The 17502-nt window shown below is 40.4% G+C and overlaps 1 protein-coding gene across 1 annotated transcript in view; it reads right to left on the bottom strand.

The window, feature by feature from the left end:
• Positions 1-12014: 12014 nt before the first annotated feature.
• The window catches only part of SUCLA2 (succinate-CoA ligase ADP-forming subunit beta), a 52891-nt gene continuing 47403 nt past the window's right edge, over positions 12015-17502 (bottom strand). The window contains exons 9-10 of the mRNA XM_045476263.1: positions 14216-14225; positions 12015-12024 (exon numbers count right to left, since the gene is read on the bottom strand). The gene's annotated coding sequence lies outside the window, so the exon portion shown is untranslated. The remainder of the gene's footprint in view (positions 12025-14215; positions 14226-17502) is intronic.

The following is a 17502-nucleotide window of genomic DNA, read 5'->3' as shown; positions in this document are numbered from 1 at the left end:
AAATTACAAATAGATCAGAGATCTAAATGCAAAATATGAAACTAGACGAGCATGAGGAGAAAATTAACTTTGGAGTACAAAAGGCTTTAATTATGACTCAAAATTTAGAGGCAATAAAAGATTGACAAATTTAACTACATAAAGAAAAAATTACAACTTTTACATGGTCAAAAATACCATAAGCAAAGTCAAAAGGAATAAGTTTTTGCAACATATTTCAAAGATAAAGGGCCAATTTCCCTTTTTTAAAAAAACCTTTAAAATTGAGGGGAAAATGACCAAAAGTTATAAATAAAATGAGCAAAACAACAGATAATTCACAATATAGACATAAAAATGAACTTTCAGCGCATGAAAAAATGTTTAACTTCACTCATAATAAGTAAAATGCAAATTTAAACTTTATTGAGATAGCATTTGTCAAAAAATCACAAAGTTGCAGTACACTCTGTTGTCAAGACTGTAGGGAAACAAGCACTCCCATACTTTGCTGATGGGAATGCAAAATGGCATAGTCTCTGTGGAGGGGCATTTGGCAAGATCTAAGAAACTACATATACAGTTACCCTTAACCAGTAATCCCATTTGTAGAAATGTATCCTAAAGACATACCTCCAGTAACACCAAAATATGTGTGCAAAAGATTATTCATTACAGCATTACTTTGTAACTGTGAAATATTCGAAATTTCCTAAATATCCAAACAAAGGGATTGGCTGCAAAAACTGTGGTATATACACACGAGAGTACCATGCAGCCCTAAGAAGAATGAGGAAGATTTCCTGAAAAGACACAAATACATGGAGGTTAAACAACATGTTACTAAACAATGAATGGGCCAACTAGTAAATCAAAGAAGCAAAAACACATGGAAACAAATGAAAACAAAATCATCCAAAACTTCTGGAATGCAGTAAAAGTGGACCTAAGAGGGATGTTTATAGTAATACAGGCACACTCAAGAAGAAAAATCTCAAACAATCTAACCTTACAGCTAAAGGAGCTAGAGAAAGAAAAACCAACGAAGCCTAATAAAACCGGCAGAACAAAGGAAACAACAAAGATAAGAAAAAACTGATATAGAAACTAAGAAACAAAAAAACACAGTAGAGCATATCAATCAAACCAGGAGTTGGTTCTTTGAAAAAATTAATAAAATTGATAAATCTCTAGCCAGACATCAAAAGGAAAAAAAGAAAGGACCCAAATAAATAAAATCACAAATGAAAGAGAAGTAACAGCCATCACCACAAAACTACAAATAATCATAAGAGGATATTATGAAAACTAGATCCCAATAGATTGGACAACCTAGAAGAAATGGGTAAATTCCTAGAAATAGATCAACTACCAAAACTGAAATAGGAAGAAACAGAAAATTTGAACAGACCTATAACCAGCAAAGAAATTGAATCAGTAATCAAAAAACTCCTAACAACAAAAGTCCAGGACCAGATGTTTTCACAGGTGAATTCTACCAAACATTTAAAGAGGAGTTTAAGGAATTTAAATATTCATTTAAAGAATACCTATTCCTCTCAAACTTTCCAAAAAATGAGGATGGAAAACTTCTAAATTCTATGAAGCCAGCATTACCCTGATCCCAAAACCAGATAAAGACACCACTGACAAAGAGAACTACAGACCAATATCTCTGATGAACATCGATGCAAAAATCCTCAATAGAATACTAGGAAATGAGGGGGAAATGGGTGATGGGCATTATGGAGGGCATTTGTTGGGATGAGCACTGGGTAAGCCAATTTGACAATACATTATTTTCTTAAAAAAAATACTAGCAAATAGAATCCAACAATACATTTAAAAAATCATTCACCAAAATGAAGTGAGATTGATTCCTGTGTTGCAAAAGGGTGGTTCAATATTTGCAAATCAAGCAATGTGACACATCACATCAATAAGTGAAAGGATAAGATCCTTATGATAGTTTCAATAATGCAGAAGAAGCATTTGACAAAGTACAACATCCGTTCATGATAAAAACCCTCAACAAAGTAGATTAGAGTGAATATATACCTGAACATAATAAAGGCCATATATGAAAAGACTACAGCAAATATCCTCAATGGGGAAAAACTGGGAGCTTTTCCTCTGTGGACAGAAAGAAGACAGGGAGGTCCACCCACATCACTTCAATTTCACATAGTAATGGAAGTCCTAGCCACAGCAATCAGACAAGAAAAAGAAATCAAATGCATCCAAATCAGCAAGGAAGAAGTCAAACTTTCACTATTTGCAGATGACATGATACTGTATATAGAAAACCTGGAAAACTCCACCAAAAAACTGTTAGAACTGATAAACAAATTCAGTAAAGTCACAGGATACAAAAATCAATGTTCAGAAATCTGTTGTGTTTCTATACACCAATAATGTAGCAGAAGAGAAGTTAAGGGCTTAGTTCCACTTACAGTTGCACCAAAAATAATAAGATACCTAGGATTAAACCTAACTAAAGAGGTGAAATACCTATCCTCTGAAAACTAAAAACACTGAGGAAAGAAATTGAAGGTGACACAAAGAAACAGAAAGACATTTCATGCTCTTGGATAGGAAGAAGAAATATTGTTAAAATGTCTATACTATCCAAAGCAATCTACACATTCAATTCAACCCCTATCAAAATACCACCAGCATTTTTCAAAGAGCTAGAACAAACAATCCTAAAATTTGTATGGAACCAAAAGACCCTGAATAGCCTAAGCAACCTTGAAAAAGAAAAGCAAAGCTGGAGGCATCACAATTCCGGAGTTAAAGTTATATTACAAGGCTGTAGTCATCAAGACAGTATGGTAATGGGATTAGATCAATAGAACTGCATAGAAAATCCAGAAATGAACCCACAATTACATGGTCAATTAATCTTTAACAAAGCAGGAAAGAATATCGAATGGCAAAAGGATAGCCTCTTTAACAAATGGTGTTGGGAAAACTGGACAGCAACATGCAAGAGAATGGAACTGAACCTCTCTCACACCATACACAAAAATAAATTTAAAATGGATTAAAGACCTAACTTTGAGACCTGAAACCATAACAATCCTAGAAGAGAACAGAGGCAGGAATTTCTTTGACATCAGCCATAGCAACATCTTTCTAGATAGGTCTCCTGAGGCAAGGGAAATGAAAACGAAAATAAACTACTGGGACTTCATCAAAAGTCTTCTCCACAGCAGAGGAAGCAATCAATAAAACTGAAAGGCAACCTAAGGAATGGGAGAAGATATTTGGAAATGACATATCCACAAAAAGGGTTAGTATCCAAAATCTATAAAGAATTTATAAAACTTAACACTCAAAAACAAATAACCCAATTTAAAAATGGCCAGAAGACATAGACATTTTTCCAAAGAAGACATCCAGATGGCCAACAGACACATAAAAAGATGCTCAGTATCACTATCAGGGAAATGCAAATCAAAACTACAAGGAGATACCACCTCAAACCTGTCAGAATGGCTAAAATCAACAACACAAAAAACAACAGGTGTTGGCAAGGATGTGGAGAAAGGGGAACCCTCCTGCACTGTTGGTGGGAATGCAAACTGCTACAGCCACTCTGGAAAACAGTATGGAGGTTCCTCAAAAAGTTAAAAATAGAACTACCTTATGATCCAGCAGTTACACTACTAGGTACTTACCGAAAGAATACAAAAATACTATTTCTTTTTTTTTAATGGTTCAATTTTGACTTTATTGTATATTCAAGAAATGGTTAAATATTCAAATCAAACCCCGAAGTGAATCCTATTAGAAGTTCAGTTGAAGAAAAAATATATAAAATAGAGGAAGAAAAAAAAATCCTGCATCCCTTTGTAATTAAACAGTTCTAATCCAAGGAGAAGGGGGTGGGGGTGGGAAAGTAGGGTAGAAAGAATTAGAGGTTTAACTTCACACTTCTCAGGATTGGATTTCACAGGCATGCTTTATAGTTTTAGTAATCTTTACTGGTAGGTGGTAGTTGACATGCCATAAACTTTAATCCGGAAGAAGGATAGAGCACATGTCACATGATATAGCATCCTCAAAAGTGTATACATTAATGAAAATGAATTGGATTAACCATCTGTGTTCCCATAACTTCCTAGAGACATTTAACTGATGCATGTTTTAAGCAACATTTAATCATTAGTTTCTTGAAACAAATGTGAGAGGAGTATTGGCTTTCTCCCCATACTGTTTTATTTTTTTAATATAACTTACTGTCAAATTGGCTAACATACAGTGTGTGAAGTGTACTCTTGGTTTTGGGGGTAGATTCCCATGGTTCATCACTCATATACAACACCCAATACTCTTCCCAACAAGTGCCCTCCTCAATGTCCATCACCCATTTTCCCCTCTCCGACACGGAGGACAGATTCCATATGTTTTCACTCCTATGTGGATCCTGAGAAACATCAGAAGACCATGGGGGAGGGGGAGGGGAAAAAAATGGTTAGAGAGGGAGGGGGCCAAAACATAAGAAACTCCAGGGGCGCCTGGGTGGCGCAGTCGGTTAAGCGTCCGACTTCAGCCAGGTCACGATCTCGCGGTCCGTGAGTTCGAGCCCCGCGTCAGGCTCTGGGCTGATGGCTCAGAGCCTGGAGCCTGTTTCCGATTCTGTGTCTCCCTCTCTCTCTGCCCCTCCCCCGTTCGTGCTCTGTCTCTCTCTGTCCCAAAAATAAATAAACGTTGAAAAAAAAAATTTTTTTTAATAATAAAAAAAAAAAAAAAAAAAAAAAAAAACGTAAGAGACTCCTAAAAACTGAGAACAAACTGAGGGTTGATGGGGGGTGGGAGGAAGGGGAGGGTGGGTGATGGGTATTGAGGAGGGCACCTGTTGGGATGAGCACTGGGTGTTGTATGGAAACCAATTTTACAATAAATTTCATAAATAAATAAATAAATAAATAAATAAATAAAATCATCAAAAAAAAAATAAAAGAATGAGGACATTTTCTATAAAATGATATGAAGTGATTTCCAGGAGGCACGGTTAAAACAACAACAACAACAACAACAACACTGAACCAAACTGCAAATACGAGACTCATGCTTCTGAGAATAACTTTTTGTATAGTTTTGACTTCTGAAAGCATATTGATGTCTTGTTCAAAAAAAAAACATTGAATCAATAAGAATGGGAAGGAAAAAAAATCCCTGAAATTGAAAGCAAACTGAAACAAATAAATCTAATTGTATTTCAAATGAAAAATACAGCCACACTGAAGGGGGAAAAATAAACAACCAATGCAGGTGGTTTATGAACACAGTCTGGCAAAGTCTTTGTTATAGCCCCTCAGTCCGAGGCAGGTTAAGGTTAGGATACCCGGTGAGGAAAAACTGCAAACAAATTCTCCACTTTTTTTTTCAATGTTTATTTATTTTCAAGAAAAACAGACAGAGTATGAGCAGGGGAGGGGCAAAGAGAGAGGGAGACACAGAATCCGAAGCAGGGTCCAGGCTCTGAACTGTCAGCACAGAGCCCAATATGAGGCTCGAACTCACAAACTGCAAGATCATGACCTGAGCTGAAGTCGGAGGCTTAACTGACTGAGCCACCCAGGTGCCCTGAAATCCTCCACTTCTTTTTGTAGATTTTCTTATGGTAGTGGTGAGGGCAAGACACTACTGAAACAGTTTTGGATGTAGTATCCGACTCATCAAAAGACTAAGTATGTTCATATTGTTGAAATACAGGATCCTCATTGTGGAAGGAAGGACATACAAATATTGATTTGGATCCAAAACAGGACTCTGAGGACACCTGAGTGGCTCAGTCGGTTAAGCATCTGGCTCTTGATTTCGGTTCAGGTCGTGATCTCACAGTTCAGTGAGATGGGATTCTGTGCTGACAGTGCGGAGCCTGTTTGGGACTTTCTCTCTCTCCCCCACTCTCTCTGCCTCTCCTCGCTCGCCCTCTCTCTCTCTCTCTCTCAAAATAAATAAACTTTTAAAAAATGCTCAAAAAAGCGTTCTGTGAAATGGTGACCATTCATTCCTTTCTGTTGTCACCTTGAAGAGGTACATCTTGTTGGGCCACTTATGCTTTTCATAGGTCACTTTACATCTATGTCACCGTTCGACTTAGAAAATCTAAAGCTTAAATCGAAACCTACACCTTTCCTGATGTCCCCAGGGCATCTGCCCACCTCACCACACCGTGCCCTAACCATAGCCTCATCCATGTGGAAACCACATTCTAGTAGAAGTAGAGACTTTTCCTCCCCTTTTCCCCTCTCAGCTCTTAAAATGGCAGAGATCTTGGTCCTGCTTGTATCCCCAGTTCCCACTAAAGAATCTAGAACTTGACAAACGTTGGTTCGCTTAAACCGTACTGCACGTCTTTTGCCGTAGGCCACCAAAATCCTTCTGTGGGATTATAAGTCTGAAATATGAAATTCAGTAGGTAGTAGGCAGTAGGTCTACCTCTCAAGAAAAGGAATAATCTTTGCAAATGCCCTTTGGTGAATCTGAGGTGGCACGGTAGAAACTAAGGGAGGGATCTCTAGCTGGTAATGAACTAGCTGCTCTGACTTGTGGGAAATAAACCTCAGGTGCTGTCTTTCAGGGTGACTGAGATTTTCATGGGAGAAAAAGCAGCCAATTATTGGCTGCTTAATTATAAGCACTGTCTTGTTGAGAAACAGAAAAAAGCAGCATATTGAGCTATGTTGACCTAATGTGACAGCTTCCAGGAATATTAAAGCAAATTTTAAACACAAATCAGATTTTCTGTAAGTTATTTACTACCGAAACTTGTGTTCTTTGCTGATTAAGGGCACAGCAGCAATGAACTGAACTGCTGGAGTTACTTCCAGCGAAAGACAGAAGACATCTCTTATCCTTGCAAATTCATGCGGAGATGCTCATTTGATTCTGCCACCTGTGAGGGGTTCCTGCCTCCTTCCTTCTCACAAGTTCTGATGTTCTTCCTACTTCTATGAGGTGCTGGCAGCTTTGGGGGGAATGCGATTATAAAAGCACTACCCAATGATACATTTGGTGTCAGAGTCCTTAGCCAGTATTCCAGCTTTGCTAGAGCTTACCACGCAGCATATTTTCCTTCGCACGAGTTGTTCTCACCACCTCCTACCTCGGGGCATAAAATCTACTGCTGGAGCAAATACATTTCAGTTTGGAGGCTTGAGGAGCACGCTCATCATCGTGGCTCCTCTGCAGATTCAGACATACTTTGAGTCCGCCCTCGGCTCCTGCCAACGTCAGTGACTGCTTGAGGTCTCAAGTCACAGACCTTTCCACTCTGGGAGGTTAAAGCCTGTGCATCAGCAGAGAAGAGCAAAAAGAAAGTTGAAGAATAGAGAGGAAAGGTAGGCCACTGTAAGAAAAGAGGGGAAGGAGACGTGTCCCAGGAGCTGCCCCTGCCCAAGTCCTCCTGGAGAGGGGACACTTCTGAACTGAGTTTAGGGTTCTTCCAGAAACTATTATCAAATGACAGAATATTCTAAAGCCTAACATCACTTCCACTTTAAAGTCAGCAAGGTATACAGAAGGTATGTACAAGTGTGGTATGAATAACACAGGTTTGAATTACAAGACCCAGTTCAAGAAACCCATGGGGGAGGGGAAGGAAAAAAAAAAAGAGGTTAGAGTGGGAGAGAGTCAAAGCATAAGAGACTCTTAAAAACTGACAACAAACTGAGGGTTGATGGTGGGTGGGAGGGAGGGGAGGGTGGGTGATGGGTGTTGAGGAGGGCACCTTTTGGGATGAGCACTGGGTGTTGAATGGAAACCAATTTGACAATAAACTTCATATATTGAAAAATTAAAAAAAAATTAAAAAAAAAGAAGAAGACCCAGTTCAGGGAATAGGACTCTGACACCTTACTTAGGCCACTCAGCCTTCTTTGCATCTCCTTATCTGCTCATTGTCCTCATCTGCTAAATGGGGACAACACCTGCCAGTGACATTGTAGTGAGCACCAGACAACGATACACATGAAAGAATTCTGGAGACTAATGCACTGAGCAAGGGTAAGTTTTCATTTCAACCATGGGTGGAGGGCTGGTTAACAGCCTTCTACTTCAGGGATTCTGAGAAGTAAAGAACAAATACACATGACAAGCACAATCAAGATCCCACTGATGTACATTGTTAACTTACATCCACACTCTCATGGATCTATGCATATTTCTACACATCAAATAACAAAATGGGGAGCCTTAAAAGGAACGTGAGCAGTTTTCAAATATTTGAAGGGCTGCCATGTGAAAGAGGGTTTAGATGTATCTAGAGTGGCTCAGAGATAGACCCTCAGACTGGCAGAAAAAAGCTATAGAGAAACAGATTTAGGATCAATACATTTCAAATATTTAGGACTGATTGAAAACGGGATGGCTCCCAGTAAGGGAACGAGCTCACTGATGTTGAAAATGTTTAAGTTGAAAGGAACCTAAGTGAACTCATCATATCTGCTTTGTTGGCTTATGTCCCTCCTGTGTCCAGAACAGCGTCTGGCATGAAGAAATCACCCAGATATGTTGCACAAAGGCATGAGCATACCCTGTGATCACTTTGACTCAAAGACTACGATTTTGTGATAGATGTTCAATAATAATTCTCCATTCTGCCTAGTCTATGTCGGTTCAGCAGCTCAGCTGGGAGTTTCAAAAGCCATAATCATTTAAAGATTTTCTTCAGGTCAAATTCACAAACCCAGAAGGGCAGCTCTGTATCTTCAGACAAATGGGTACCAAAAGGCCTGAGCTCATTGTTACACCAAGACTATGGGATGGAAAACAGATAAAATAATCAGGCCTACACAAATCTACCAACAAAATCAAATGAGATTAAGGAGAGGGAGAGGCTGCTATTCAGGTACAGTTCCAAGAGACTCTGCAGTCAGGAACATTCTCCTGCCCATCTCTGTATCTCTAATACTCCACACAGTGTCTGGGACAAAGTAGGCACTTAAAAACCATCTGCTGCATTCAGTTGAACTGGAATTTATATCTGACCATGATTAAACTCTTTGTCATCTCTTTTCACATTAGATTCACATTCAGTTCTATGTTTATTCATATGCTTATTTTTATTTCATTGTATAATGTCTTTCTCCCCAGCTACATTATGAATACCATGAGAGATGATGCCTTTTATTTATCGCTGTAGGTCAGTGTGACCTTGATACACTGTATGGCACATAGGAGGTGCTCTATTAATATCTGTGGAAGGAACTGAATGAATACTGGAAGTAGATCCCTGAAATAATTGCGTAGATGAAAGAATTCTAGAATCACAGAATCTTTCCATTAGAAGAGACCTTGGCAATCCTTTCAGTTACTTATTATCAAGTATTCCCATTTAGGCTGAACAATTTAATAAATGAAACAATTTAATCTATGTAAAGTAACACTTAATGCAATAGTAATTAATATCAAGGATATTTCTTCTTTTTAAAAAAAAATTTAACATTTATTTACTTTTGAGAGACCGACAGAGACAGAGCATGAGCAGGGGAGGGGCAGAGAGAGATGGAGACAGAATCCGAAGCAGGCTCCAGGCTCCCAGCTATCAGCACAGAGCCCAATGTGGGGCTCAAACTCACAAACCTCGAGATCATGATCTGAGCCAAAGTCAGACTCTTAACCGAGTGAGCCACCCAGGCGCCCCTCAAGGATATTTCTTCTATAATGATGTTCAAAAGTATTCATTAGAGTCCCAGCAAAAACTCAGCTTCAAAGTTCCTTGAGGGAAACATTTGACTCGTCTACACTTCATCCTCAGATTTCAGTCAATCCAGGAGTTGCAGATTAACTAAGTTAGTCCTCTTCTCTGGGCAACATATGTTGGGTTTCTCTTCTCATTGCCACCTCCACTGGAGGACAGGCTAGGCAGGGAAGAGAAACCAAGCCAATCACGGGGCATGAGTTTCCGCAGCTTTTATAAAAGCCACTGGTGAAGCAGTGTTGGTATTTGGTTCCTCTGCGGTTGTCTCTTGGGAGCTTTTCCACTCAGAGTCTTATCTCTTCACTCAGAGTGGTTTGTTTTTACCCCCCGAAGGTTCAAATGTCTATTAAGGCAGCGCTGCTCAAAATATGGTCCCTGAATCCATTTGTTACCAGCAGGTGACAAGTTAAGAACTTACACCAGCTCATAAATCAAAACACTGAAACTTCCTTCATTGGAAAAATATTGCTGCCAAGACAAAAATATTTATCAGGAGAACTAGACTGTGTGTGTAGTGACATAATTGACTTAAAATCCTGGCAGAAGATCCTTACCTGGTTGCAAATCAGTAACAAATAGCTCAGAGACTGGCACTTTCAATAGCATTATGGTAGGCATCAAATGATGGCTTTTTCCTGGGGTATCTAAAGGACAATAGGAAACTTCAAACCAAAAGGGACAATTCCCTAGGTATGGGTCCTAACACACACATATATTATTTCTAGACCGGGTGAACAGTATTTGAGGTTTGGGAGGGAATCACCGAAATGAGGTATCCCGGCATGACCAAGTCTGGTACACAGTAGGTGCATAAAACAGTATCAACTCATCTTCTCCTACCCCTGCCCCAATCCATTGTTTTTCAAAGGACCACCTGCATTAGAATCACCTAAGGAATTTATTAAACCTGCATGTTGCCAGGTCTCCTGCATTAGAATCTCTGGTTAGGAGACCTAGGAAACCACCTGCTTAACAGGCATCCGAAAGATTTTTTTATGTACACCAAAACCTGGGAACTACTGGACGAGGTCAGCTGAGACTGCATAAAAAGACCTTATTGTTCACACGATTTGACAGCTGCCAAAAAAACAAAAGCCAAAAGTAGGCATTAAGAATTTTTGTCCTTGCCGCGTTTTCAGAAAGTATATAACCACAGTGTAGCTGATCAACTAAAGCCCATACTGCTCATACAATAAACAGGCTTTGCCCTCCAGTCTGTCTATCATTTACTGTTGAAGCAACCCAGTGTGTGGTGTAGGGAAGGATAAATTCTTCCTCTACCCTTCAAGGTCTTCCAGCTGGACTGAGAATTAAATTTACATGAGACAGATTAGCAGAAATAAAAAAAAAAAAAAAGCTTTATTGCATGTGTATGGAGCCCTAATAATGAAATTGAGACCTCAAGAAATGACCAAGGCATGCAGTTTTTATACTTTTTAGACAAAGAGACGATAAATTTGTGAGGAACTGACCTGATAAAGAAAACAGGTGTTTGGGAGCTTTAATTAGTAAATTCTAAGCAGAATTTGGGCTGTAGATTAGTTTTAAAAAAAAAAAAAGGAGCAAGGTTTGTTTCTACAGCTTTCTTGGCTTTAAAGTTGCTGTCTCTGGCAATATGGATGTCTTTTTTACCACTTAGTTCAGGGAGGGTACATTTCATATAGAAAATTGATTTTTGCTTTCAGGGGAACAAAAGAGGATCTAAGGGTCTCTGCATGGATGGTTTCTTAACTTTCATTTACAGTAATCAATATGCCAAGGTGGCACATTTTGGAGCAGCCTGCCCTTGGCCCCTGTTTAACTGCCATTAACCTCATAGGATTCTTGCCTGTGGGTAGCCCATTGCTCAGTACAATACTGAATTTTCAATTATGTTGACTTGAGGAACAATGGGTCCTTCGGTTTTGATTTCTTATTTTAACAGAATTTCCTCATCTTAGAAATAGCCGGGATTTCAATCAACATTTTTCTCAGTGAGGAAATTTCAACATAATGGACTTCCTTCAAATGGCATTTCTCTCACAATCCCGTAACTGACTGGCATGCCAGAGCCTGCTCAAGCAAGCAGGTTCGGGGACATGGCTAGAAGTTAAATCACCTGGCACTGCAGTGACAATGTAAAATGGGCTATCAGTTTTTAAAATCCCCTCACTACAGTGCCTTATCAACAACGGTACCTCTTAGGGGCGCCTGGGTGGCTCAGTCGGTTAAGCGTCTGACTCTGGATTTCAGCTCAGGTCATGATCTCACGGTTCGTGGGATGGAGCCCTGAATCCAGCTCTGTGCCTACAGTGCAAAGCCTCCTTGGGATTCTCTCTCTCTCTCTCCCTCTCTCTGCCCCTCCCCTGCTCATGCTCTCTCTCTAAATAAATAAATAAACATTTAAAACACAAACAAACCATGATACCTCTGTAAGACAGGCACTAAGCCAAGTGCCGTACCGTAAAAATTACATTTGTCTGTTGTGGCATTAATGCTCAGCCAAGCAACTGACCTCAGTACACAGTCAAGTACACCAGAACAGGCATCAAGGGCAGAATCTAAACCACAGGGTGAACACCAAGGAGCCAGAATAGGCACCACAGGTCAGGAACGCTGGGTCTGCCAGTGGAGAGGAGTCAGCTACAGCCTCTTACCTGTTCAGCGGTCTCCGCAAGGGTGAATGTTTCACACTGACGTATGATACCAAACACATGAGAACCGACAGCCTGGGCAAGTGAAGTCTCTGGTTTTTAAAAAGTTGACTCATAATGAAAAAGCTCTCACAAGCTGAAAACATGGTCCATATCAGTTGAATCACACTTTTGAAGAAAGCTATGACCCACTTGTTTATACCGGTCCTTTGGCTATCACTCTTCAGTATCCTTCCCAGAGTAAATGGTGGATCACAAACTGACTCCCAAACACAGAGGGACAAGGAGAGCCTGAAGAAAGGGACAGGCCACTCCAGACTGGTAGGAGGCTGTCTCAATAAGCAAGGAGACTTACTTACGAGGTTTATCTCGGGCAAACGAGAGACAAGTAGATGTTCACACCTGCCCGCCATAATCTTAAGTTTATATAGAGGCTGGCGCTGGGTTCAGTCACATATTTAGTCCAGATGGTCTCAATTACATGGCAGCGTCCTTGAAAATGGCTCCAGCTGAGGGAATGGCCAACAGGCAGAAGGTATCTTTCAAAGATGGGGAGCAGGTGAGGAGCCTCTGATGGCTTAGATCTAGTTCAGAGATCAACCAGTGGTCATGTCCTTTCGTTGACCTCCTCCAGCAGTAAGAAAAGATCAGATAAAAAGACTCAGATCTATGCCTTCTCACTTCACAAGAGTTATGCCACGCCAGACACAAAGTGGGTCAACACTCAGACCAATTATTTCCACTTCTTCCTTATCAGCCCCCACTGTCTTATACATCTGATGTAGCTTAGTTTTCCTCCAGTAGAATCTGAATCATCAGAATGAAGAAATTTCAATTTTTCACACATAAACGCCAATAGCTTTGATAGCTAAATGACTGAAGGGGGAAATGGGCTTCCCCTGCCACACCCTGTTATGGTTTCAACACTTTCCTACCTCCTAGCCAAAGTAAAAGTTAAATAAAAAGTGTCCCTGCAAATGCTAACTTCATATACACCTAGGAACATACAAGAAATTGGTACCTGAAAAAGATGGCACTCCAAAACTGGTAGGGGATGGGTGAAATAGCAAACAGTGTTTGGGAAACTGGCCAGCCATGTAGGGAGAATTAAAATCTGCATTCCCATAACTCAAGCTCAGAACTAATACCAAAATAAGTGCAGCCTTTTAAAGTATATCATGAAAACCATAAACCATAAATGTTGGTACATTTGATTGCATTAAAGATGACATATGTGAAGGATAAATGCTATATGATTCCACTTAAATGAGGTATCTAAAATAGTCAAAGTCATAGAAACAGAGATTGGAATGGTTGTTGGCAGGGGCTGGAGGGGAGGGGAAAACGAGGGAATTGCTACTCAATGGGTGTAAATTTCAGTTATGCAGGATGAGTAAGTTCTAGACATCTGCTCTACAACCCTGTCCTGTAGTAAATGATGCGGTATGTGCACTTAAAAGTCTGTTAAGAGGCTAGATCTAATGTTAAGTGTTCTTACCACAATGTGTAAATATCACATATGATAAGACATGTAATATATAATAGGCAAATGGTTAATCTCAAATATGCAAAAAGTTCTTAAATATCAATAAGAATTAACAGGCAATAGAAAAACATTCAAGGGGGGCGCCTGAGTGGCTCAGTCGGTTGGGCGTCCAACTTTGGTTCAGGTCATGATCTTGCAGTTCGTGACTTCGAGCCCCGCGTCGGGCTCTGTGCTGATAGCTCGGAGCCTGGAGCCTGCTTCGGATTCTGTGTCTCCCTCTCTCTGCCCCTCCCCTGCTCATGCTCTGTATCTATCTCTCAATAATGAATAAATATTTAAAAAAAAATACTTGAGGAACATGAAATGGAAGTTACACACACACACACACACACACACACACACACACACGCTCCTGCACAAATGACTAGTAAACAGATGAAAGCCTCATCAACATTAAACAGGAAAGACCTGTCTTTTGCCCATTGGAATTAGCAAGGCACTGTCGTCAAAGACAAGGAAAAACCGTTATGCACTGTGAATGGGAGAGTAACCAGTACAGATTTCTTGCAAAGCAGTTCAGCTACTGCCATGAAAATGGTAAGTAGAGTTATGCTTTTACACAGCTAACCCACTTAGGGGTTTTTATCCGAAGGACAGTTTATGCACCAGAACCTTCACCTTTTTCATTCAGAACGTTAAAAATGTGGAAAACAAATTTCAACAGTGCGAGATTGGGTATGTAAAACAATGGTACACACATTCTCTTGTGTGTGCGGTCATGAAAAATGATGTAGACCTGTATTGGACGTGACGGAAAGATGTCTAAGTGTTTACTGAAGAAAAGCACGTGGTATAGAATTTGATCCTATTTATGTAAAAGTACATTCATATATCTGTGCACATGTTCACATGTAGAGAAGACCAGAATATTTACCAAACTGCTAACAGTTGTTATCTCTGGGTTCTGGTGTTGCGACTGAACTTACTTGTCTTTGTACTTTATGTATCAGTGGGGTTTTTATTTGTTTTTACAATGACCATGTGTCATTTTCACTGAAACGATGGTCTCTTTTTCCAAAACGAGGGTGGTTTCATCAAACACATATATCAGAAACAGAATAAAAAGATGCTTTTCTGCTTTTAGAACTGAGCATAGGAAAAATTCTAAACCATTTAAGGTTTGTCTCTAGTTCCCAGATGATGAAATGTCCATCCCATCACCCTGGAACTATCACTCTGAAATGCATGACTGCAAGGTCTGAAGTGGTGGTCGGTCAACTCCTCCCAAAGACAGTGACCATGTTACTCAGACATGAAGCTCGGGCCACCCTTTCATTGCATACCCCAACTTGCCCAACTGATCTTCTGTATTGGCATTGACTAGACGCACCAGGGCACATAGCCGTCTGTGGCTTTTTTGACTGATGGCAATTGCTTCACAAATTTAGAAAGCTGTGAGTACTATCGTATTGACTAGAAACTATTCAATGCTGAGCCTCTCAACCCTAGATGTGTTTACATCCTCCTTCCAATTCGAATGTTTACATCCTCACAACTGGATGTGAGGGAGCTTTTCTCAGTCCTACTCAAAATGTAATCTGTGGACTGATGCTGATCTGATCCACAAACAGTTCACGAATCTGCAAGAGAAAAGCGGTTAAGACTAAACACTTGGACACTTTTTAGCAATTTGAAGTTTTATGCTATCAAATAAAAGCAAAGAATTGGGGCTCATGTTTTGTATGTAAAAAATTCATTTCTTCTAGTAATTGATTTTATTTTATAAAAGGATCAGTAAATGACAGATTAGACAAATTTAAATTTCTGATTTTTACAAAATGGCCCTTCACCTCAGTTTGAGAGTTCTCTTTTATAACTAATATGTACTAGTATGAATAGGTTAGCATATTAAGTTTCCTACTGCTGCTATAACAAATTACCACCAATTTAGCAGCCTAAAACAACACATATTTATTATCTCACAGTTCTGTAGCTCAGAAGTCCAGATAGGCTTTGCCTGGTTTCTCTGTTCAAAATCAAGGTGTCAGCCAGCTCTGCTGTCATAAGGAGGCTCTGGAAAGAAGCCACGTCCAAATGCATTCCAATTGTTAGCAAAATCAAGTTCCTTTTAGCTGTAGGACTGAGATCCTCATTTCCTTGCTGGCTGTCGGCTGAGGGCTGCCCTCAGCTGCAGGCCTCTCTGTGGTCCTTGCACATGGATTCCTACATCTCAGAAGCAGCAAGAGTATACTGAATTCTCCTCATGTTGGAATATCTCAACGTCCCCTTTGGCCACACCTGTCTTGCCTCCAGCTGGAGAATGTTCTCTGCTTTTGAGGACTAGCGATAAGATTGGGCCTTGCTATAGACTGAATATTTGTCCCTCCAAAATTCCTGCGTTGAAACTTGATATCCAGTGTGGATATTATGGGGATGTGGGACCTTTGGGAGACGCTCCGATCATGAGGGTGGAGCCCTGAATGGTATTAGTGCTCTTTTAAGAGACCCCATGGAGTTCCCTAGCCCTTCTTTCCTTCTACCATGTGAGGATATAGTGAGAAGGCACTGCCTATCAACTAGGAAGCACGCTCTCACCAATCACCAAATCTGCCAGTGCCTGGAGATCTTAGACTTCCCAGTCTCCAGAAGTGTGAGAAATAAGTTTCTGTTGCTTATAAGCCACCCAGTCTCTGGTATTTTGTTGTAGAAGCCCAAACAGACTAAAACAAGCCTACGGGGATAATCCAGGATAATCTCCCTATTTTAAGGTCCACAGCCTTAATCACAGCTGCAAAATCCCTTTGCCATACAATGTAACATACACATTGTTTCCGGGGGTTAGGGTGTGGATAACTGTGAAGGGACTGTTATTCTGTCTCATGGACAGGGTCAGGTGAAGTACAGGAGTCCTCACATATTTGCTTGTTCATGTAGGTAAAGCCTAAAGCCAGAGGAATGAAAGCAGTAACAATGGATGACACAGGAGGTGATGTGGAAGTTTGCCGCTGACTGCACCATCAGGGAGAAGGTCAAGAGAAGGAAGGGAAGTGGGGGTGGCTTGCACAGCAGTTCCCCCTCCCCACTAAACATGTAGGGGAGGCAATACACAGGAAAGCCACCGCGTACACACGAAAAAGAGAAACGGCTGGTTACTGGGGAAGAAACAGAAGTTGTTCATAATCGTCTCCTTCTGAGGCCAGGTCATGAATAACAAAGACCCTCAAATTTCCTCAAAGTGGAAAAGGAAGCTGACAGAGCTAGATTTTTTTTTTTAAAGGATATCAGAGACTGCCCTAGAGTCCATCCTGAGAACACTCAGGCGGGTAGGGGCGGTGGGGGGAGGGGGAGGAGGAGGGCATAAAATGCTGGTGCCCCGGGATGCCTGGCTTTATTACCTCAAGTCCCTCCCTTGCCCAGTCCTCTTCTCGGGCTGTCACTTGGGACACCAATTTTTAAATAATTATTATTTTATCCCTTCACCTTCACCTCTTTGTTTTAAATCAAACTTGAGACAACTGAAGTACCAACCTTTTGTTCTTTCCTCATTTTACAGTGCAGACCTCTAGATGTTTAGATTTTCTACTACCACCCAATAAATCACACAAATCTGGTAACTGATTTTTCCACAGGTCTCATCTCACCCGCTTCCTTGTGTTTCAACAGGACAAAAGAGCATGATAGTAATTACA

Source organism: Leopardus geoffroyi, chromosome A1 (genome assembly GCF_018350155.1).
Source record: "Leopardus geoffroyi isolate Oge1 chromosome A1, O.geoffroyi_Oge1_pat1.0, whole genome shotgun sequence".
Taxonomy (NCBI): Eukaryota; Metazoa; Chordata; class Mammalia; order Carnivora; family Felidae; genus Leopardus; species Leopardus geoffroyi.
The sequence above is the reverse complement of the archived record's forward strand: the minus strand, read 5'-3'. Positions and strand labels throughout refer to the sequence as shown.